At 40.8% G+C, this 24,887-nt stretch overlaps 1 protein-coding gene across 3 annotated transcripts in view; it reads left to right on the top strand.

The window, feature by feature from the left end:
• The first annotated feature begins 14,020 nt into the window (after window positions 1-14,020).
• Window positions 14,021-24,887, top strand: part of SINHCAF (SIN3-HDAC complex associated factor) — a 29,427-nt gene continuing 18,560 nt past the window's right edge. The window contains exon 1 of one of the 3 annotated variants that reach the window (XM_029206171.1): window positions 14,021-14,180. The gene's annotated coding sequence lies outside the window, so the exon portion shown is untranslated. Of the gene's footprint in view, window positions 14,181-14,216; window positions 14,507-16,055; window positions 16,069-24,887 lie in introns of those variants that run through there. The other 2 variants (XM_029206172.1, XM_029206173.1) reach the window with 2 other exon arrangements.

Genomic DNA, 24,887 nt, shown 5'->3' with positions numbered 1-24,887 from the left:
ATCCAAAAGGCTGGTTCATGAGATGGTGGCTTTCCTAGTGTCCTGGGTTTCCCCACTCATCTTGGGAGTGCTTCTCCTTGTCTTGGAAGAGGGCTCAGTCGCCGTGTAGGCTTTGCATTCTCAAGAGATACTCACACTTCTAATGAATCTGGGAGTTCATGGTTGATCAGCAATAAGGAGCTAAGCTCCATACTGTTGGCTGGTCCCAGAGGTTGAGGATGGCTGAGTGGTTGATTCTGAAGGTTGTGACTGGAAAAGAGGGTGGAGGGTGATAGGAGGCTAGAAGAAAGGGCGTCCCTGGGCCTTTTCTGTCCAAATACTGTTGAAGCAAGAGACAGATCCGTGGGACCAGGAGAGCAACGAAGGCAAACTCTTTATTCTTCCAATATAGCATAAACATTTTTATGCAAGTGTGATCTGGATAAAATAAGAATACCTTTCAAAGAACATAGCCATCATAAAAGGGCAGCATGTAGGCTGAGGGAATGACCTAAGAAGCCTGTTCTCCTTATTCCTTATGGCTATTTCCTTCTTAATACTTCAGGTGTGTTTGAGCACACCTTTGTGCACCAATTGTTTTACCCCTTAACCTCATTGTCCACTACTTCCCTAGAGCTTACGCCACTTGACCCTCACAGTGTTTGTATCACCCAATCACTTGGGCTTTTCTTCCTATAGAGGTATCTCTGATTTTACATTTGAATTTACAAAAATTATTAATGATTATGAGTAGCTTAACAAGTATTCTTAGGCAACTGCTTTTCACAAGGCACTATGGAAATTCACAGACAAATCAGGTGTGGATGATCCTGTGGATGTGCAGGGTTTTTTTTTTTTATAAATTTATTTATTTATTTGGCTGTGTTGGGTCTTCATTTCTGTGCAAGGGCTTTCTCTAGTTGCGGCGAGTGGGGGCCACTCTTCATCGCGGCGCACGGGCCTCTCACTGTCGCGGCCTCTCTTGTTGCGGAGCGCAGGCTCAGTAGCTATGGCTCACGGGTCCAGTTGCTCCGCAGCATGTGGGATCTTCCCAGACCAGGGCTCGAACTCGTGTCCTCTGCATTGGCAGGCAGATTCTCAACCACTGCGCCACCAGGGAAGCCTTTTTTTTTTTTTTTTAAAATATGCAGGCATCAAGGGCTTCCCTGGTGGCACAGTGGTTGAGAGTCCGCCTGCCGATGCAGGGGACACGGGTTCGTGCCCCGGTCCGGGAAGATCCCACACGCCACGGAGCGGCTGGGCACGTGAGCCATGGCCGCTGAGCCTGTGCGTCTGGAGCCTGTGCTCCGCAGCGGGAGAGGCCACAACAGTGAGAGGCCCGCGTACCGCAAAAAACAAAATAAAAAAATGCAGGCATCAACTGCAGAAATTCTGATTCCATTGGTTTGTGGCCTAATACATTTTAAAATTTAACACTTCTGTTGATACCAAAATCAGACAAAGACACTGAAAGAAAAGTAAACTACAGACCAACATTCCTTATGAATGTTGATGCAAAAATTCTCAACAAAATTCTAGCAAAACAAATTCAGTAGCATATTAAAAGTACCATGACCAAGTGGGATTTATTTCTGGAATGCAAGAATGGTTCAACATACCAACCCCCCCCCCAAAAAAAAAACACCAAAAAAATAAAACCACTTATATGATTATCTCAATTAATGCAGAAAAAGCATTTGGTAAAATTCAACACTCTTGTATGATTAAAAACACTCAACAAACTAGGAGTAGGAGGAAACTGCCTCAACATAATAAAATCCATGTGTGAAAAAACCCACAGTGAACATCATACTCAATGATGAAAGATTGAAAGCTTTCTCTCTAAGGTTAGGAACAACACAAAAATGCGCACTTGTGCCACTTCCATTTAACATAGCACTGGAGGTTCTATCCAGATCAAATAGGCAAGAAAACTAAATAAAAGACATCCAAATTGGAAAGGAAGAAGTAAAATTATCTCTGTTTGCAGATGTAAGGAAGGAAAAGATTTTCCTGAACACTCTTATCCCTGGCTGCGTCTGAAAAGTAAATGGACAAAGACAGATTAACAGGAGAAAAGCATACAGATTTATTTGTTTTACATGACATGAGAGCTTTCATAAGGAAATAAAGACCTGAAAAAACAGTTAAAACCTAAATATTTTTATGCCAGATTTGATAAAGTGTAGACAGTTGTGAAAAAAAATGATCGGTCAGAATATGAGGGAAGGGTAGTAAACTGAGGGAAACTTATCAAGGCCTGCTTGATTGGACTTTCCTTGGTGACCCTTTATTTTTGGAGATAAGGATGCTCCTTTTCTCTGGGTAAAGGCAGGGCAGCTCTCACATGAGATGAAACTTTTTGATGAAACAACAGGACTTGCTTCAGGGGAAAAGGGTTGGGGGGAAGGTCAAAATGATTTTCCTGTTTCTGCCATTTCCTCAAACTTCTTTAGCTTAAAATATCCAACATATCAAGGTGCCATATTATGGGGTAGCATGTCTTGAATATCATCACAGATGATATGACCTTATATGAAGAAAACCCTCAAGATTTCACAAAAAGAACTGTTAGTACTAATAAATGAATTCAGCAAAATAGCAGGATACAAAATTAACCCACAAAAATCAGCTGCATTTCTATACACTAACAATAAACAATCTGAAAAGGAAATTATGAAAATGATTCCATTTACAATAGCATCAAAAAGAATAAAGTACTTAGGAATTAACCAGTGAAGGAAAACTTGTACAATGAAAACTGCAAAACGTTGTTGAAAGAAATTAAAGAAGATATAAATAAATTGAAATGTATCCCATGTTTATGGATTGGAAGACTTAATATTGTTAAGATGTCAATTCTACCCAAAGTGATCTACAAATTCAATGCAATCCCTATAAAAATCCCAATGATGTTTTTTTCTGAAGTAGAAAATCCCATCCCCAAATTTATGTGAAATCATAAGGGGTCCTGAATAGCCAAATAATCTTGAAAAAAAACAAAGCTGGAGGACTCGTACTTCCTGATTTCAGAACTTACTACAAAACTACAGTAGTCAAAACAGTGTGGTACTGGCATAAAGAGAGACATATAGACCAATGAAATAGAACTGAGAGCCCAGAAATAAACCCATGCATATATGGTTAAATGACTTTTGACAAGAGTGCCAAGACCATTCAATAGGGAAAGGACAACCTTTGCAACAAATGGTGCTGGGAAAACTGCACCCACAGTTTTCCACAAGCAAAAGAATGAAGTTGGAACTTACTTAACACCATATACAAAAATTAACTCAAAAGGGATCAAAGACTGTAATATCTAAAACGTAATACCTAAAACTATAAAACTCTTAGATGAGAGAATTCCCTGTTGGTCCAGTGGTTAGGACTCGGCACTTTCACTGCCGTGGCCTGGGTTCAATACCTGGCTGGGGAACTAAGATCCTGCAAGCTGCATGCAGCCCCCTAAACAAAAATGGCCACCAAAAAAACCTCTTAGATGAAACATAGGGCAAAACCTTCATGACACTGGATTTAGCAGTGAATTCTTGGATAGGACACCAAAAGCACAGGCAACAAAAGAAAAAATAGCTAAATTGCACTTCATAAAAATTAAAGCATTTTCTGCATCAAAAGAAAATATCAACAAAGTAAAAAGGCAACCCAAAGAATGGGAGAAAATATTTGCATACCATATATAAGGGATTAATATTCAGTATATAAAGAGAACTACTAAAACTCAACAACAACAAAACAACCTGATTCAAAAATGGGCAAAGAACTTAAATAGACATTTTTCCAAAGAAGATATACAAATGGGGCTTCCCTGGTGGCACAGTGGTTAAGAATCCGCCTGCCAATGCAGGGGACAGGGGCTCGAGCCCTGGTCCAGGAAGATCTCACATGCTGCGGAGCAAGTAAGCCCGTGCACCACAACTACTGAGCCTGCACTCTGGAGCCCACGTGCCACAACTACTGAAGACCACACATCTAGAGCCCTTGCTCTGCAACAAGAGAAGCCCCCGCTCGCCAGAACTAGAGAAAGCTCGCGTGCAGCAATGAAGACCCAACGCAGCCAAAAATAAATAAATAAAATAAATAAATTTATTTTTAAAAAAAGCTATACAAATGGCCAATAAGCATATGAAAAGATGCTCAGCATCACCAATCTTCAGGGAAATGCAAATCAAAACTACAATGAGGGGGCTTCCCTGGTGGCGCAGTGGTTGAGAGTCCACCTGCTGATGCAGGGGACACGGGTTCGTGCCCCGGTCCGGGAAGATCCCACATGCCGTGGAGCGGCTGGGCCCGTGAGCCATGGTCACTGAGCCTGCGCGTCCGGAGCCTGTGCTCCGCAACGGGAGAGGCCACAACAGTGAGAGGCCCATGTACCAAAAAAAAAAAAAAAAAAAACTACAATGAGATACCACCTCATACATGTTAGGATAGCTACTATCAAAAAGGCAGAAAATAACAATTGTTGGTGAGGATGTGGAGAACCTTTGTGCACTATTGGTGGGGATGCAAAATGGTGTAACTCCTCTGGAAAACAGTGTGGTGTTTTCTAAAAGAAATTAAAAATAGAATTACCATATAATTCAACAATTCTACTTCTGGATATATACCCAAAAAAATTGAAAAGAGGGTCTTGAAGAGATATTTGTATGTACATGTTCATGGCAGCATGATTCACAATTGCTAAAACATGGAAGCAACCCAAGTGCCCACTGATGGATGAATGGATAAGCAACATGTGGTATATAAGTATAATGGAATATCATTCAGCCTTAAAAAGAAGAATATTCTGACACATGCTACAACGTGAATGAACCTTAAGCACATTATGCTAAGTGAAATAAGCCAGTCACAAAAAGACAAATACTGAATGATTCCACTTATATGAGATACTTACAGTAGTCAAAACCATAGACAGGAAGTATATAGAATGGTGGTTGCCAGGAGCTGTGGGGAAGGAAGAATGGAGAGTTACTGTTTAAGGGGTATAGTTTTGCTATACTTTCAGTTTTACAAGATGAAAAGAGTTATGGAGATGGATGGTGGTGAAGGTTGCACATTATGAATGTATTTAATACCACTGAACTGTATACTTAAAATGGTTAAGATAATAAATTTTGTTATGTGTATTTTAGCACATTAAAAAAAATTGAAAAAAAAGTTCATTGGTGATTTTCATGCCCTCCACAGGTTGAAACTATTAGATTTAGCTCTCGTCATATAGAGACATCAGAGTAACTGAAATATAAAGCAGAAATTGATGTGTGCCTTAAGATATACTGACAAAGTGCTAGAAGAGTTCAGAGGAGGAAAATAGTACTTGCTGTTTGAGGAATCAGGGCCAAGTCCATGGAGGACTAAAGTGGAATGAATCCAGAATTTGGACCTAAGAGACGTGGTTTCCTCTTTCACCTCCACCTCTTACCATGACACATGAGGCACCGAATAAGCCTCATAACTGTGAGAAAGACTCACATCTGTCACAGAATTATTGTGAAGACTTTAAACAATGAAGAGAGATAAAAACACGTGGAAGCACAGAGAGTAATGCTAGATCTAGAGCTGACAATCAAAAAATGATAATTATGTCTGAACCTGAGCTGGCATTTGAGTCAGGGCTTGAAGGATGGATAAGATTTAAACATTCAGAGATGAGAGGGAAGGTAATTCTAGGTAGAAGAAAGAAAGAAGAGCTTTTATGGGCTGCATGGTTTTATGGCTATTTATATACATGTACCATACAAAACATTTTTGGAACTTTTGAAGCCAAACCAGATATGGATCTTTGGTTCAAGAAGCTAACAGTTACCTTAGTAATTCATTCATTAAACTAATACAGACACTTTTTCTTTTGTAATGTTGCTTGTATTCTTAATGGGCTACATGCGTTTTAATAGGTGTCTTTCTACCTTAAAATATTTTAGAAGTAATTGATGTTCATAAAAGCTCGAAGAGGAAAAAATTATATAAAATAAAAATTACTCCTCCCGGGCTTCCCTGGTGGCGCAGTGGTTGAGAGTCCGTCTGCCGATGCAGGGGATACGGGTTCGTGCCCCGGTCCGGGAATATCCCACATGCCGCGGAGCGGCTGGGCCCGTGAGCCGTGGCCGCTGAGCCTGCGCATCTGGAGCCTGTGCTCCGCAACGGAGAGGCCACAACAGTGAGAGGCCCGCGTTCCGCAAAAAAAAAAAAAAAAGAAAAGAAAAAATACCCCTCCCACTTTCTTTCTCAATTCTATCTTCCTCAGAGATAACTGTGATTAAGACTGTGGTATGTCTACTTAAAATCACTTTTTATGTACGTACAACCACATTATATATATATATTCCTTTTGGCCCTTCAAATGAAATCATAATTTACCTACTGTTCAGGAAACTGCTTTTTATCCACTTTAGAGTGCTAATATCTTCCTATGTCAGTATATATAAAGCAACCCTATTCTTTGAAATAGGAGCATAAGGTTCCATTTTATGTGTTTCATCATTTCTTCAATCAGTTACCTATTGATGAGCATTTGCATTATTTCCATTATGAATAATGCTGGAATGAGTATCTTTGGACGGACCTTTGTGCTTTGTATAAATATATCTTAGGGGAAATTCCCAAAGTGGAAGCAAACAAAATTTTCACATTTCAATAGATAATGTTAAATTGGTATCTTAATGGAATGAATAATTTATACTCCCAATAAAAGAATATGAGAGTTTCTGTTTTCCTACATGTTCATCAACCCTGGATATTATCAAACAAATTTATTTATAATCAAATCTACATAAAAGTGGTTGATTTTCCTTACATTAAAATTATTAATAAAGTTATAAAATTTATCACTAAAAATCTTATTATAAGTATGACTAAAGTTTGGCATCTTTCCACATGTTTATTTCCATTTATATATTTTTGGGTGAATTAACTTTTTAATATTCTTACTCTATTAAGAAATTATCTTTATTTTGCAAGATTTTTTCAGTTTGACTTTTTTCATTGATACTATCATATTTTTACCCATGTACAAATTTTTAACTTTTATGTAGTTAAATTTATTAATCTTTCAAGTCTTTTGAGTTCCCTCACTCCAGGATTAAAAAATTATTTGATATACATTTTAAATTCCAACATTTAATTGCAACATTTTTTTAAAATAATATTCATGATATGACAAACAGGGAAAAGTTTATAAATTTTATCTTTTGATTATATTGCATCAATTATGGTAAAAGTTAACAGGAATATGTTTTGTTTATATTCAGTTTTCCAAATCAAGAATTTGGACAAAAATACCTAATTATTTAAAATACGGAGGATTCCCTGGTGGTGCAGTGGTTAAAAATTCGCCTGCCAATGCAGGGGACATGGGCTCGAGCCCTGATCCGGGAAGATCCCACATGCCATGGAGCAACTAAGCCTGTGTGCCACAACTACTGAGCCTGCGCTCTAGAGCCCACAGGCCACAACTACTGAGCCCACGAGCCACAACTACTGAGCGTGCGTGTCACAACTACCGAAGCTCACGCACATAGAGCCGTGCTCCGCAACAAGAGAAGCCACCGCAATGAGAAGCCCTTGCAATGCAACGAAGAGTAGCCCCCGCTCACCGCAACTAGAGAAAGCCTGCCTACGTCAACGAAGACCCAACGCAGCCAAAAATAGATAAATAAAAATGAATAAATTTATTTTAAAAATATGAAATTTATTCTAGTGCTACTGGCAACTGTTCTGCTTTGAAGAAGTGTCAGAGGTAAAATTTCAAAGAATGCATTTTAGGGCTTCCCTGGTGGCGCAGTGGTTGAGAGTCCACTTGCCAATGCAGGAGACGCGGGTTCGTGCCCTGGTCCGGGAGGATCCCACATGCCGCGGAGCGGCTGGGCCCGTGAGCCATGGCCGCTGAGCCTGCGTGTCCGGAGCCTGCGCTCGCGGCGGGAGAGGCCACAACAGTGAGAGGCCTCAAAAAAGAATGCATTTTTTCAGAAGTAGTTTCAAAGATCTGGGATTCCCTTCCACAAAGTCTTATTTTGTAAATTATTAATCTAAGTATAGATTACATTATTGGCATTACAGTAGTGTTTTAGTTGTCAACAACTGAGTACTAACACCCTTCCCTATTTTCAACAAGCTTGAGGATATGTTTTAATTCTATTCCTGTAAAGAAGTTTAAATTATATTCATATACTAGACCTTGCCTGCTAGCAAAACAGTATGCAATGTTTTACTCTCCTCTGATACCATCTTCTCTAACCATTGCCACAGATGCAATATGGTACATTCATTACCTCTGTTTCAACTGCTCTGCCTTGTATTTCCATTTCTGGAACACTAAAGCACTGCCAAATTAACAATATATCTAGATAAACTATTAATGCTTATATCATCTGAAACCTTGAAACCAATATCTCTCATTTGTTGACCTAAGTTATAAGATTGCATTCTAGTTTTTAAAATTCAAGTACAAAAATTCAAATTCTTCAAAATATATATTTAAAAAGTTAAAAAAATTAACTGTGAGCAAAATATTAAATTTTTCTAGATTCCTAGATATTTTATTCCCAAAGTTCTTAGAAATGGCAACCCAGCATGTTTCTTTTACTTTTCTGTATTGTGTCTGCTTCTTCACTTGTTTAACTGTTGGTGATGTACTATGCTTGCCTTCAGTAATGATTTGAATAATTAGAAAAGGGGTTGTTCCAGGAAGTGGATTCTATGGCTGGGGGATCAATTTCTTATTGACATTTAGAAAAATAAACTTTTGCAGAAGAAATATATATTGATTATACCAACTGTAATCTAATCATAGGGGTTTATCTCTAGAGTCTCTGCACTTTTGTGGTGCAACTACTTCCAACTCAGTGTAGGTACCAAATCCAGAGGGCTTACATTCTGATTTCTCTTAGATTCCAATACCTGACATGATCTTTTCACTCGAACAAGATTCATGTGTGACTTTTATTCAGTCATGATGCTTCTAGTCATGTCTTTCCCCACCACCCCAAGTACCTGGCTGTCTCTAAGAACTTTGTTCCTGAAGTTGCCATTGGTTCAACATTCTTTTCACCCTCCAATCCTTCATCTAATCCTGCTGATAATTCAGCTTCACCTCTTCAAAGATGCTTTCTCTTACCCCCAGATTACATCAGATCCCCTTGCTATACAGGGTTAGGTTCACAGTTCCTTTTCCCTTCTATTTCTCACAGTTTGTGATTATATTTGTTTGGTTATTTGGAATGCCTGCCTACTGCATTCCATGAGAAACTGTTTCTGCATTGCTCCTCATTTTATTGTTAGAGCCTGGCAGTTAGTAGATACTCAATAAGTATTTGTTGAATGACTGAATGAATAAATTCATGTCCAAACTCAAATCTCATACTCTCCAAAACAACATTCCTAACCTCTCCAGCCACAGTGATAGAAAAATCCCTTTCCTGAACTTAAGGCTCCTATTGTTTTTAATATTTATTTATTTATTTTGGCTGTGCCTGGTCTTAGTTGTGGCATGTGGGAACTTCGTTGCAGCATGCAGGATCTTCAGTCGCGGCATGTGGACTCTTAGTTGCGGCATGCATGTGGGATCTAGTTTCCCAGCCAGGGATTCAACCTGGACCCCCTGCATTGGGAGCTCGGAGTCTTACCTACTGGATCACCAGGGAAATTTCCTTAAGGCTCCTATTGTTGATACCACTCATTTATCCCATGGAATCATACTGATAGATTCACGGAGTTCAATAGGAGTTTACAGATAGCAAGGTTTCTATTGTAAATAATGTAACTCATTGAAATAAAAGTCTTGGTTTTATTTTTGTGAATGCCATCATTAATGATGGGGAGTTGCCTTCTGAAGTATCCTGGACCATCCTTGGACTATTCATATGTTTAGAAATATTTCTGATATTTAGCAAGACATTCTTGTGATTTTCAAGGCTAATTTTGGTTCCTAAGTGTAAAAAAATAAGCCCATTGGCTTTTCTTTTCCTTTTTCTTTGGCTCCGCTGGGTCTTCGTTGCTGCTCTTGGGCTTTCTCTAATTTCGGTGAGTGGGGGCTACTCTTCGATACGTCTCATTGCGGTGGCTTGTCTTGTTGCGGAGCACCAGCTCTAGGCGCGCAGGCTTCAGTATGCGTGGGCTTCAGTAGTTGTGGCACACCGTCTCAGTAGTTGTGGCTCTCGGGCTCTAGAGCTCAGACTCAGTAGTTGTGCCGCACAGGCTTACTTGCTCTGCGGTATGTGGGATCTTCCCTAACCAGGGCTCGAATCCGTGTCCCCTGCATTGGCAGGCGGATTCTCAACCACTGTGCCACCAGGGAAGTCCCTGGCTTTTCTAATGTTGGTCCTTCAGATAGTCAAAGATTGCTCTCTTGCTCAATCAAAACATAACCCTTCCTTCAATTATTGCATTTATGCTGTGGTTTCCAGACTCTTTCATCATCCTGATTTCCTCTCCTGTGAACTCATTCTAGTTTGTCAATGTCCTTCTTAAAATAAAATTACTTTTGTTACCGATAATTTTATTTTTTAAAGTATGCTACTCAAATGCCATAAGACTTAAAATTTCTATAAATTCAGAGGTTGCTCTTTCTAAGAGTAAATTTGTGACAATTCTTTAAGTCTTTAAGTTCAGAAATTTGAAAAGTTAATTTTGATTAAGTAATAGATACCTTTTTCTGGCAGCTGCCAACAGTTGCTGGAGGATTGCTTAGATCACATAACCAATTCCATACTTATAGTTTAAAATTATCTGACTTGCTCTGAACCACTTGCTAGTTGAATTTCAAAAGGATTTAAACAAATAAGTAACAAAATACTGTGCTTGTTTAGGCGTGAGGAAAACGTTTAGTCTTATAGCTATTACCTGCTAAGGAACCAAACCCAATGTTTACTAATAATAATCAGCTCTTTCCTGGGCTCAACAAAAATGTTTTGATGTGGTTTGTACCAGTCTCTGATGAGGGTATCAGCCTTCATTTAAAAAACAATCATTAGTTTGAGTTGTCATTACAAACCTTTCTAAATTGCTGATAATATCCTTCATTACCAAGCATGAATTGTCCTTTTCAGTCCTTTATACATAATTTTTCCTCCATTCCAAGATTACAATAAATTGTAAAATTGCTGACAATAGTTAATCCTCAAAAGAAGACAACAAAAGCTACAGAAGAAAAAGTAGCAAGTAAAATAGAATTATATAGAAATAAATTAGATGAGGTAAGAGGGGCTTGAGCCTCCCTACGTCTGAAATGGTTTTACTATCTGGCAGTTATGATCATTAAATGTTTGCTAAATGAACGAAAACATTTGAGCAACAGGCATAATTCTACAGCGGGGACAACAAATTATAAGCAAGGTAGTTGGCTTAACCAGAGTATCTGGTAACTTATTTTCAATTTCAATTTTTACTACATTTTCAATTTCAATATTTTTGATAACTCAGTATGACTTCAAAATAGCACTATAGTCATTAAAAATACCCAAATATTTTCCTAACATGGTGTAGTTCAATCTCCTATAATCCAAATTTACATATTTTAAATTCCTTCCTCCCTCCCTCCCTTCCTTCCTTCCTTATGAAAAAGTCACTTAGGCTATTCAGGAAATAGTATTTTAAAGTAGCTCATAAATGAAGCTATTGGCCCTGGATAGAGCCAGATATAACAACACGCTCAAGCAATGAAATGAACAAAAGAACCTGTGGAATGCACCTGGTTGTTCAAAAATAGCAGGTGCTTTTTTTTTTTTTTTTTAAGATTCTAAGGAACTCAAATTTGTCTTTAAGGATTTCGTTGCTACTTTTCCTACAAAAATTACCCAGATTGCTTCTTGACCCCTACTTTGAGAGTAGAGGAAGTCTTACTGTATGGTATTAGCTCAGTAGCATAGTATATCCAAAATACTGTAATTCCTGCATTCTTTGCACATTTGGACCTATTTCATCCCTGGATTACAATATATATTCTTTTTTTTTTGTATTGAAGTATATAGTTGATTTACAATATATTAATGTCAGGTGTATAAGATAGTGATTCAATATTTTTATGTTATACTCTGTTTAAAGTTATTATAAAACAATGGCTTACAATATATATTCTTTACATAAACTTTCAAGAGGAAAGGCATTCAAGGTGTGTATTTATATTTTATATAAATATATATTTTATATTTAAATAAAATATATAGATATATCCTATAAGTAATAATTGAAGTTTGAAAAATATTACTATACTTGCAATTTCCATACTTTCAGAAGCATATACTAATGTGAAATTATTTTTGGAGTATCTGTCATAAACCATATAAGTACTTGAGACAACCAGGGCCAAACTTAAAAAATCCTCTTCAAAAAGAAGAAGGTAGAAGTTTATGCTTAGAGTCCATTTTGCCACCAAGCCCCAGAAATGGTTATTAAGCCTATTCTGCTTTACTTATGATAAGGACAGGCATTATATCAATCAAGGTGATCACTGTAACTTCCAAACTCATTTTAAGTTGAACACAAAAATTCTAAACTAAAACTGTTTTTATGTGAGATAAGTCTATAATAAATTTGAAAATGTCCACTGATTTATTACTTACAAGCAATTAGTCAGAGTTTATTATGTACTATGCACTGTTTTTAGGCACTAGAGTACAAAAATGACTACAACATTAAATTCTTACCCTTAGGGAGCTCACATTTTAGTGAGAGGTGTCAGTTTTTTTCTCCTTTGCAGGTATTTAATATATCGCTTTCATATACAGTTACAGAAGTAGTATGCTACAGAGCTTAAAGAAAAAAGAAGCATTAGTTGAAGAATTCAGAAGTGGATTTGTCTTGTATGTACTAGGAATTGGCTGTCCTATTAAATTAGCATTTCAGAAGTATCTATTTAAATCCATATTGTTGACACTATAGTGAAAGCAGTGAAACTTGTCAGCAGATGATTAAGTTTTATGGTTGATGTCCACACTTTTGTATCCTGGGACCAATATCAAGTTTCTGGGAAAAACATCTTTCCTCTCTCCACATGTCCCTCTATCATTAAGTCAGGGTCTCAGCCTGTTGGTGTTAGATGTGTTCTGGGAATAAAGGTGTATCACAGTCATTTTTCATTTTTCACTTACCAGTTTGAGAAGATTTATTTCAGTTTTTCAGTTTTTTTCCCCTCCTGAGGCAAGAAGCATGGCTACTTTTTCAATTCCCAAGACCACCAGTTGGTAGTATTATTTCTGGGTGAGTGGAACACACTTTACCAGCAGCTGGAGATGGTATGCACGTCCCTAGATTACTGGCTTTCCACTAACTAGTCTTTTAGGAAAGCGACACTGTTCCCACGGAAATTAACAACCGTTCAACTCAGACTTGAAATCTTAAGGCCAAAGTGGAGAAGAAAATTGGATTGTTATGGGTTGGGTTACTGTTTGAGGAGGGCAGACAGGAGTTAGTGAATGGATAGAGTGTCAAAATGGGACTTTACTAAAAGACTCATTAAAGACAAACCTCTTCTGGCCCCAGAAAATTAAAAAAGAAAAAAGATTCAAAAACCCATTTTCAAACAAAATTTAGCAAATGTGGGAAACGTATAAACTCAGTGTGGATGCTTGCAAGACCACCTCCCCTGTCACTTCAGGCCAGAAACCGGGCACAGGTGTGAACATTTTGCAAAAACAGCTTTCAAAACTATTTTTCAACGCGAAACGGTGCGCCTGAAAAGCTTCAGAGTGGAAAGCACTTCACGCAGTCTAGTGTTCTCCCTGGGTTGCTAACCTTTCCGCCTTTCCCATCCCGCCACTCCCCCTTGGCCGCCGCCTCCAGCCAGGGGGCGTTTGTTTACGTGACGTCAGCTGTAGTAAGCAGTCCCCGCCCCCATTTCTCTCTGGCCGCCGCGTTTCCCGCGCCGCGGCGCTTCTCCCCTTAAAAGGACAATAGAGGCCTCGGGAGCGCGCGCGCCCGCCGGGCCTTCTCCCCTCCCAGCCATCGACGCGCGCGCGCCCGTATGCAAATAAGTTCGATTCAGGAGAATTTTGTACCAGGAGCCGCGCGTGCGCAGAGGGAAAGCGGAATCTACACCTTCCGCGCCAGCGGTAGCAACTGCAGAACTGCAGGAGACAATCTTTCTAGACAAGGCAGTTGAGGAGGAGGGAGCGATTGGGAGGTGGGCTTGGCTTGGCGTGCACTCCGCACCTCGGGAACGTTATTGCGCGTGGAACGTCTGCTTTTGGCAGGTGAGTGACTCGAACCATTACTGTGGTGCAAAACTGTCTCACGAGGCATTGATTTGAGAGTGGCTCTTTTTCTCTTTTCACCTAACCTCACCACCTCCCCCTTCCTTACACAGACACACACGCACACATTTATATACACACAGGAAGTTTTGTCTTGGAGATGGCATTGCTGGGAGCGCTGTTTTCGTGATCTTCAGACCTCAGATTCTTTTGTATCTGCATGTTTAGTGAGTGCTTTTCAGTTGGGGAGGGTATCTGAGGCAAACCGAAAGTCTTGAGGTGGGGGAAGTGAGTGGAGCCTGGAAAGGAGTGAGGAATCGCCGGAGGTGAGGGATCCACGTTGAAGGTGACAATGACTTTTCTCAGCCGCAGTGTTCGCTGGCGACAAGGAGTTCGGTGGCTGAAAGGCCCGAGCGAAAAGGAGTTGCTGGCGATTGCGGAGGGGCCCCGGGTCGGTGCACCCGCGTGGGCGCGCGCCCGGGAGTGGCCGGCTGCCGTTGTTGGACCTCGTGCTTTAGTTTCTTGCGGCCCCCGCGCGTGTTGTGATGAGGGTGGACAATGAACGCCCCTCGCTCGAAAACTAAGTTGCCGCCTACTTGCGAGCTGTCGGGCGGAGGGCGTTTAAATCGGCCTTTCGGGTCGGTGCCGGCGTGGCCCGAGTGCACGCGGGTGGCATTGTCCGCCCAACTCCGGAGGGATGCGGATGCGACAATGAGCAACACGCGGCTGCTCGGAAGCGGCCCCGGCTAGCAGACGCCTCTCCCCGGGCCGCGCCCAGTCAGCGCGGGCGTCCGGGGTGTCTGTGGAGCCTCAACTTTGGTTCGCAATTTATTCACCTGTAGCGTAGATGTGGGCGCCGCGGCGCTCTCTAGGGCGACCGTGCGCGGCTTAAGATGGCCAGTCGGAGCCGAGTTGACTCCGGGATGGAGGCAGCGGCGTTGACTGAGCCGGAGGAGTGCGGCAACTCCGGAGGGCACTGCTTTTTGTGCCGAGCGTGACAGACCACGTGCTGGGGCTGCGACCCGGGTTTGGTCGGGGGTCCGGCTGAGCGTCCGGCTCGCGGTCAGCCGGGAGATGCGGGCGCTGTCGGGGCCGGCCGGCAGGACAATGTGACTTGCTGATGATGGCGTCTTGCCAGTTTAAAAAGCAGAGTGAAAGTCGCCAACTCTCGGCCGGTGCGGGGCGGGGAATCCGGGCGTTTCTTATCAAGGACATTGCAAAACTTCGATTAAATGGGCCTGCTGCTAGGGGAGGACGTTGGGACTAGCCCCGGAGTCCCAGGGCGCAGGGTCCGGACCCTTCCCCTGGGCGGTCGTCAAGTGTCTCCCCCTGAGATACAATCCCACGTCCCTGAGGCTGCACGTAGGCAGCGCCCGGCTGGACAGAAAACAAAGAGCTGCATGTGCCGGTGCGGGCCCGGCCGGCGCTCAGGGCGGCCGCCGGGCGGGCTGGGCCCCCCCTAAGTTCGGACGAGTTTCGGGAGGGGCTTTTTGTCTCTCGGGCCCTCGCGGGGAAACTTTGGCGGCGCTACTTGTGCGCGGTGCGGTGCCGGTGCGCGGGGGAGGCGGCGTGCTAACGCGCGGCGGGCGGCCGAGGGGCGGCAGTCGGGGCCCGGCGCTGGATCCCCGGCGCCGGGTGCCGCGACGGCCGAGGGCCCGGGAGAGCGCGGCCGCGAGGGCTCGGCCCGCTCCCCGGGGCCGAAGCCTGCGTCTGGGAGGTCTGTGGATCCGCCTTTGAAGTCGAACTGTTGCCATGTTTGAATTACGTCAGGGCAAAGCCATGAGGAGGAACAAGCCCCGGCAGCGCGGCGTGCGGGAGGCGCGGCCTGCGGGAGGCGCCGGGCCGGCCGGGTGGGCGGGCGGGCGCGGGGCCCGTTGTTCCGGCGCAGGTGAGGGAGGCGGCGGCGAGAGACGCGCTTCCCTCCAGCCGCCGCCGCCGCAACCCCCGCCCCGCCCCGGCGGGCAGCTCTCTGCGGGAACTTTTCCTTCCGACCCCAGTTGCTGTGTTTACCCACCGATCCGCCGGGGAGCGGTTCTCTTTGCTGCCTGGGTGCTTCTGTCTTGGCCGTCGCCGCGTGCCCGGGGTTGGGGGGGGGGAAGCGCAGCCTGGGGCGACCGCGGAGAACCGGGGCGGGATGGGGAGGCATTTTGCTGCTTTCGGGGAAACCGGCGAGCGCGGCGAGCACCCCTCCCCCACAGCCGAGCCGCGGCCCGCAAGTGCAGGGGGCCCATACCCGACGACACCCGAAAAACCACCGCGGGGAAGTTCGGGGCTTCGGTTGTCCTACAAAGGGAAGTGAGGACTGTGGGTGAATCGTGCGTGCAGCTCTCGTCTTTGTGTGTTTACGTGTGGGAGGGGGGCCGGCTGGGGCGAGGGCTGGTTTGGTTGGGGGGGTGACTTCTTGGGGGTGGTAGGGCGGTGCAGAGTTTGTTCTCGTAACTCTGACCCTACTAGGTTTCTTTGTTTTTGTTTTCTCGCTCTAACGTTCGATTACTCCAGGCACCCGGAAGACCAGGAATTACTGTTCAGTCAAACATCAACCCGGGGCGAGACAGTTTCTCCCCAGCCGTCCTTCCCCCCTCACTCCTCTCTCACGTTGTCCTAAGGAAGCTTAAGAAAACTACACCACCTCCTTTCCTCCGAATAATTAAAAAAATGAATTTGACCTTGTCATTAAAAGTACTCTGAAAGCACCTGTTTTTGAACTGGAGTTTGCCGGACTTGAAAAGCCCTTTAATAACTTATGTTGCAAAACCGAACACGTTTATTAGTTGCTGAATCTAAATTAAATTCTGGGAGTTTATTTCTGGTGGACTTGGAGAAAAGCCCGATGGCATTTAAAGTATTTATATAGTGGTTTGGGGAAGGGGGAATCTTTCTTGGCCCTAAAGGTATGCTTGGCTCAATGTTCCGGGCGTTATCTTTGGACGACCTTGAAGAAGCTAGCACGTAGGAGTTAGGCCTTTCTTGGAGATTTTCTCTGGGGGCTGGGGAGGAAGCTGCTCAGGGGTTGACACAAGGTGATGGCTAGCGATCCCCGCTAGCTGCTTCATAGTTCCTGTGAACTGGGGTTGACCTTCTGGTTACCCCCTCTTAGATTTTCTTTCCAAGCTAACTTTTTTTTTTTTTTTTTTTTTTTTTGGTATGTGGCCCCAGGCATAGCTCAGAAATTATGCTGGTTTGACACATGGATGCTTCTTTGGTATTTGGGGTTTGCCTGCAGTCTAGACATCCGATAAGCAGCACCACGTCTGTTGCTTCTTTCCCGATTTCTCCTGCATTTTGACCATATTTAAGGGCTAGAATCTAAAAGTGGTCATTACCGAAAAATAATAATATCCTGAGATGCCATGCCCACACAAACCAAAGCATCCATACAAATTGAAATCAGTTTTGTGCTGTCATTGTTTTTTATTAAATAAACGTTTTCCCCAGGTTTTGGTTGACTAAATTACAAATACTTAAAGGCTACCAGTATTAGTAACAGTACATTTCTTAAGTGAATAGAAAGATCTTGTCGAGAGAATGAGAAACTTTGGATTTAATAACTTTTTGGCTTTGGGCAGTTGTTTCTCTGGGTCAGGTATTTAACATGCATATGAGGCAAGGCACACTTAAAGCAAGTTTTACTTTTGGTTGTATTTTCTTTGTATATTATAAACATTTATTTAACTTGTTGCAGTTTGAAGTAAAAAAATTTCCAATATGTATGCTCAACAATAATCATTAAAATGTTTGCAGCATAAAAATAAATAAAATGCGTATGAAGAGCTTTGCAAATACACTGTGAAATTCTTCGATTTGTTTTTCTTAATTAGTATTTTATAGCCGAGTTACAGCTAGAATTTCAATATTCTGGGAAATTTCAAATAAAATATCTTAAGGGTTTTTGTTTTAAATATAAGATGAAATGTGCAGTAGAAATTTGGTTTATAAAGGTAAATGAGTTGAGAGTGGGAAAGACACAGACAAGGTCTCTGCTGTCTTCCCTTTTTGCATTACTTTTGCAAGAGATTGGAGTTGAAAAGTTCAATACATAGTATATTCTAGAACCTTTGTGGGCCTCACCGCTGCTGTTGCACAGTACTGTTAATTCTGTGTATCTGGAACCTGGATGATCAATTTTTTCCCAGAGTTGTAATCAGGCCCTGGGAAAACCTGGCTCATGAGGCTCAAATTCAGGCAGATTTATGTCAAAAAAGCAATTTGAGAATGATTTTCCATGTAAAATAAGTTTTTCACTGGGGAAAGCTTAAGCTTATTTGAAATCTAAACCAACTTCATAAGCTGTTGTAAGGACAAATTAATTTACTGTGCCAGGCACATAGTAGGTTGTTTTAAAAGTATTATGTTTTCTTTTTTTCCCTAAGCAGTGTTGGGAATATAATTGGCTAAGAATGAGGGGAACACATTTGTTGAGGCACTAGGTTAGTTGTTCAAAAGCCTCTGGGGTTGAAATGCCTAGGTTCCAAAGACTTGATCATCTTAAAGATGTAAGTCATTTTGTAGTCAAATTTTGTCACCTGCAGAATAGCAATAATAATAATAATACCTGGTTCTTGGAGATATAAATAAGCAAATCATGTGCTTGGTAAATACTGACTATTGTCCTGACAACTTTGGGAAGTAGACATTTTACAGAAGACAAAACTGAGGCCTGGATCAGTTTCCTTGCTGGAGGAAGTAATTCAGTAAATGATGAGTGGAAAGAATGAATGTCTTTGGCCTCTCCCCCACTTTCAGGAACTGGTTCTGGGAGTACACTGCCTTCAACTCCTGGTTGCCAATCCAATTCTGATTCAACCACTTTACATCAAAAAGTCCTGTGGAAATCTAGAATATGCTATTTTCTTTCTTTCTGATTTCTCTTGTCCACAAGAGTGTCCTGTTATAAAGTGAAAATATTTTATTGTCTTTTGGTTCTCCAGTTTCTTTCTCTCTTTTTTGTCAGTTTCTCTTTTAATTGAATCTGCAGCTAAGGTTTTCTGTATTATGGAAATGATCTGGAAATGCAGCTAATGCATAAGAAGGGGGAGTGTATTTTCAAGGGAGCGAAGTTTTCTTTTTGTACTAGAAATATGGAAGTCACAGGCACATTTGCTATTATATATTCAAGTACAAAAGTTGCAGTTGAACTAAACTAATTCATTTCTAGCTTCATATTTAGTTGTTTTCACGTACTATAAGTTTGTTTGGATTAATGTTTTTTTAAATTTGGTTGGTGTTAATGTATGCTGAGTTTAAATAGCTCTCATTTTGCGATTCATTTCTCCGCACAGTATTCTCCTAATCTTCCCTTCCTCTCCACGTGCCTGCTTGAAATCAGCAAGAAATATTTCTTCTACCAGTTGTTATGAAAGCATTGACTTGTTTATTATTAATCTTTTCTAATTAAAGTAATTCATTTGGTTTACATTTCCTGGAAATCTTTAAAGCTCACAATTTTTTTCTACAAAAGTCTACAGACTAAATGTTAAAGAAAAATGACACCATTCAAAACATCAGTTTTTTAATACATGTTTTTATTATGGACACAATTCCTATTTCATGCCCTTAAAAACACTGTTCAACACTATTTTGGCTACCCCACTCTTCTTAGCAAGTTCCACCCAGTTTTGTATACTTTGTACATTCAGCACCTGGTTGTAATGTAAGACTTTCTGCCCTCTAACAGTTTATCATTGAGTAGAGGAAATAACATATTAAACAAGTTCCGGTGTGTTTGTTAGCTATGGAAAGGTTTTGTAAAAAGATATAATCCTTAAAGAATTTCTCAGGTTAAGGGGATGGAGGAGAAACCATCTTGGACAAAAACAGGAGCCTAAGTAGAGATGCGGCTAGTTATTAAAGTTGGTTTGACAGTCCTGGAATATCAGAATTCTAAGTTGGGAGCAGCTGCTAGCCAGGACTAGATCCTGAAAAGCTTTGAATTTCTTGCCAAGGAGTTTGGATGTATCCTGAAGCCAGTGTTGGTACCTTGGAAGGGATATTAACATTTGAACTTTAAGAAGATACCACCTGTTTGAAGGGTGCAAGGAAGTCGGTTATGAGGCTCTGACAGGTGTTCGAACACCATAATGAGGGACAAACAGGCAATGGGGATGGAAGGGACATGAACCAGAGAAGTGAAGGAAGAAGCAGATTTTCTAAGGATTTCATCACGGACATGGTGGGGACCATGCAGAAGATGAGAAGAGAGAGCCTAGCTGACTTGCAGATTTTATGTGTGACTGTATGGATGATAACCAAGATAGGTGAACACAGGAAGAGCGTGTTTGGAAGAGAAGACTATATAATCAATTTAGGGCATTTAAAGGTTAGGACTGCCAGTTCTTGTATTGGTGCTTCAGAGAGCTTAAGGAACTTTTCTGAGGTTTGGGTTAGACCAGGTGTGTGCTTTCTTCACATTTTTGTCAAACTTGAAAACGGGAGAACAAGCTTCACTGAAAGGAATATGGTCTAGTTTCATGAACTTAAAAGTCTCTGAAAATGCTAAATTTCTCTTTTCCCACAAACCTGGTCTTAAAAGAAAACCTTCAGAAATCAAGATTCTACCTTCATTTTAATTTGTTGTGCATGCCTTGGGACAGATAGTTTATATTTCTATAATGTGCAAGTCTTATAAATTTAAGGAAATAAATGATGTACATACACTGATATTTTCTACTCTTGCTTCACAGCGTCCCTGGAAAGTAGAAGTGAGATTTCACCCTAATATTACAAAGGGAGAAGTTAAAATTCTAAGTGATTTCACCCTAATATTACAAAGGGAGAAGTAAAATTCTAAGTGACTTCGTATTTACTTGTAAAGACAAAAGCAGAAATAGACTCCAACTTGACTCATAGCGCCTTCTTCACCACACTCACAATAGTTACATGTCTTACTGATAATCATCTCTTAAAAGCAAATAAATACTATGTTCCCAACCTTTAACTTTCCCATCCACTGGAATCTCTCTTAATCTGGTATTGGGATACCCAGGTTTTTTAATAACACTGTCAAAATGGGATTTTTTTATACTATCTAAAACTCAGACCTGGATTTGTGATTTTTATTTTTAACCTGTGCTACTTCAGCTGAACACTTATTTCTGAGTTTGACCGCTTTCCTGTAGGAGGAGTTCTAGATTCTGCTAACGTGGATTCCATAGGCACCACTGTATAAATATTTTACCATGTAATTTCTCAGGCTGGGTACATGTTTGGAGAAGCTATTGACGAACAAGTGGGGATCCATCACCTCTTTTTCGGTTTTCCTCCAGGCAGGTTTACATTGTTAAATTTCACTTAAAAAAGTGAATCAGTAAATTCAGAACCTTTGGTGTTGGGATGTGGGTTGGTATCTACTAGAAGCAGGTGAGAGGAAATAGTAGTGTTTAATTGCTCCATGGCTTTCCTTAAGCTCTGCCGAAACATGTCTCCTTGTAGGGGAATACTGCATCCAAGTGGCCTAGCAGTAGGAGAACACAAAACACTCAGTCCCGTTTGACCCTTTGTGAAGTGTTGCTCCAGTTACACTGTTAGTGTTTACTGGATCCTGTACTTATATGTGATTAAAGATAGCGTAATGTTGACTAAAATGGTGTCCAGGGTAGCATTACTAGTTCCATGAACTCAAGGTTGCCCATAGCTTTTGATCATGAGTGTTTTCTCGTATTTCTCTTCATTTCCCATCATCCTGCCACTTAAAGTTCAGGTCTAAAGAATACATCTTCACTTCAAAGTTGTCTTTGGTTGCTTGGTTCCTTTTGTCTTTGTTCACCACTGCTTCCTTCCCACTTTACAAATCTTTTGCTTGTCTCTTCTCTGCAGTTTCCTTTCCATTCTGTTCTGTCTGTTCTGATTTTACTAGTCTATTCTGTACTCTCTCCTGTGGAATATATTTCCTAATGTGTGTCTCTTTGTCCGTATGTCTTTGAGGAAGTTTATTTAAACTCTCTGGGAGTTTTCAGATTCCTCTTTAGTTAAGTCAAGATATGTGATGATAACTTAGGTTTTGGGGTATGGTGCACTTGATTAAAAAAAATATCAGTATAGAAGGGAGTAAAGTGAAAGTAAGCCTCCTTCATTCTTGCACCCTTCAGAGGCAACTGCTGTTTACTAGTTTTTAAAAATCTATTTTAAAAAGCCAGTTTGTGTATTTAAGTTCTCATTAAAAACATACTATGGGATTATACTGTATAACAAGATACCTTGGATAAAAGTTCCCTCCCTGCACATGTCGTAGAACTACTGCCATCTTTTGAAGGGCTGAAAGGGTATTCTGTATTATGAAGACACCATACGTAAACCAGTCTGAGAATCCATGGACATTTAGGTTGCTTCCAATTTCTTATGTATTTTTTTTTTAAAGGTCTAGGTCATTTGGATTTTAGAGAGAAAAAGTGATGATTAGAAGCTATAGGGTTTTGGTCTGTTGAAAACTAAGATCACTTTAATTGAGGAATGTTTTAATTTGGGAGGTTGCACCCCTAATTTGTGCATCAGAATTTCACTTCTCAAGATGGCATGGACAAGTTGTGAAGTTAACTGTAAAGCTGATTTATCATCGTTGGCATTCTTACTTCTCTCTGGTTTCTTCTATCTATCTAGTCCATCCAGTGGCATTTTGAGTTTTGAAAGGTACTTTTGAATATAAGAAAGACTTTACTACCCAGAAGGAGTCTAGAAAGTAAAATTGGGGAAGTTATTACATTGGAGGAACTATTGGTGTCCTTCAAAGCATACATAACAACTAAGGTGAGCCTAATACATGTTACATTTATCATAATAAGGACCCTCTCCATTTTCCTAAATGTTAAAATCACACCCTTATAAGATTTGAAAGACAAGAAAATACTCTGCAGAATTAAGTTCTTCACCTCACTGTCTCCTAATTCCATATTAAAAAGGGTACTAGAAGCTCTAAAATTTGCATTTCACGATTCTTCATATGTTTCTTAGTTGGAACTTAAAATCAGGTATTTGGTATTATTAAAAATTGTAAGACATCGCCTTCAAGCTATTTTTCAGAAAATTTTTCTTAAATAGCATCCCTTCACTATTGGCTGTGAAGATTTCTTTCCCATTTATATTGTATTGTACTTAGTAAACTTAACCTTATGTGTGCCGAATTAAGTGTAGTAAGACGTCATCCCTGCTCCTTGGCTTCATAATCTCACTAGATCAGATTAGAATTGGCTCTTTTGTATCTTGATAAACAGTGGTTACTTCAGCCTTTCCTTGTCCAACACTAAGGTTGCATTTCCCATCCTTTCATTAAGTTGATGATTGAATTCTTTTTAAAGGTAAATTTATTTATTTATTTTATTTTTGGCTGCGTTGGGTCTTTGTTGCTGCGCGTGGGCTTTCTCTAGTTGCGGCGAGTGGGGTCTACTCTTCGTTGCGGTGCGTGGGCTTCTCATTGTGGTGGTTTCTCTTATTGTGGAGCACGGGCTCTAGGCGTGTGGGCTTCAGTAGTTGTGGCACGTGCGCTTCAGTAGTTGTAGCACGCAGGCTCAAAAGTTGTGGCTCACGGGTTCTAGAGTGCAGGCTCAGTAGCTGTGGTGTACCGGCTTAGTTGCTCCGCGGCATGTGGGATCTTCCCGGACCAGGGCTCGAACCCGTGTCCCCTGCATTGGCAGGTGGCTTCTTAACCACTGTGACGCCAGGGAAGCCCGATCACTGAATTTTTATGATCAACTTTTTGGAAGTTTTAAAGTGGAAGAAACCCCAGTAAATCAATCAAAACAAATGTTTAGAATTGATTGTTGCATTTAAAAAATTCACATTGTTGTCTATGTATGCTATTTGTTCGTGTAATTATAGTTATTTCTCTTATGGCTTTTGCTGACTTAGCTATTAACTTTAATCTTTTTAATTTGGGGAGATTGAATTAAATTGGACAGAACAGTAATTTCAGCATGGTTGATTTGTCTTTAACTGTTACAGTATTGAAAAAAATTTGTGGCTTTTTGGCTGACAGTAGATAAAGAACTAATGTCAATGAAAGTGCTTTATAAGACATGAAGTGCTATACAAATGACAGCTTTTTAAAAAAGTTTAATCGATACATTTATTGAGTACATACCACATGATTGGCACTATTCTAGGTGCTGAGGTTACAAAGATGAATAAAGACAATAAGAGAATTCCCAACCCAGTCTATTTTTATTTTTAAAAACAAGCTTATTGAGATATAATTTATGTACCATAAAATTCACTCTTTAAAGTGTACAATTCAGTGGCTTTTAGTGTATTTAGAGTTTTGCAGCTATCACTACTATCTAATTTTAGAAGGCAAATGACGGTTTTTAATCAGCATTTTATTCCTTTCTGATTTTTGCCTTTATCTCAAAGGTAAATTTTCTTCTGCCTTCTGCAAATACATGCTTAAGGGTGAGATTGTACGGAGTACACTCTCATCTGTAACTATTCATCAATTAGGAAGCAGATGGTATTAGCTTCCTTCTATTAAAACACTGCTGAATGATGTGACACCTATAAGAATAGATGCAAAAATCACAAATAATTTGAACAGATAAAATAGATTGTTCTGGAGAGGGATCATTTAATATTGCACAAATGTGGGATTAGGAAAGAAATACTCTTTTTTTTAAATTGAAGTTGATTCACAATATTATGTTAGTTTTGGGTATACAACATAGTGATTCAGTATTTTTATAGGAAAGAAGTATTCTAAAGAACCACCCGGTTTGCTGAGATAAC

This window comes from Monodon monoceros, unplaced genomic scaffold (assembly GCF_005190385.1).
Source record: "Monodon monoceros isolate NGI ecotype Baffin Bay Population unplaced genomic scaffold, NGI_Narwhal_1 Super_Scaffold_6, whole genome shotgun sequence".
Classification (NCBI taxonomy): Eukaryota; Metazoa; Chordata; class Mammalia; order Artiodactyla; family Monodontidae; genus Monodon; species Monodon monoceros.
Note: the sequence above shows the minus strand (reverse complement) of the source record. Positions and strands in the feature narration are given on the sequence as shown.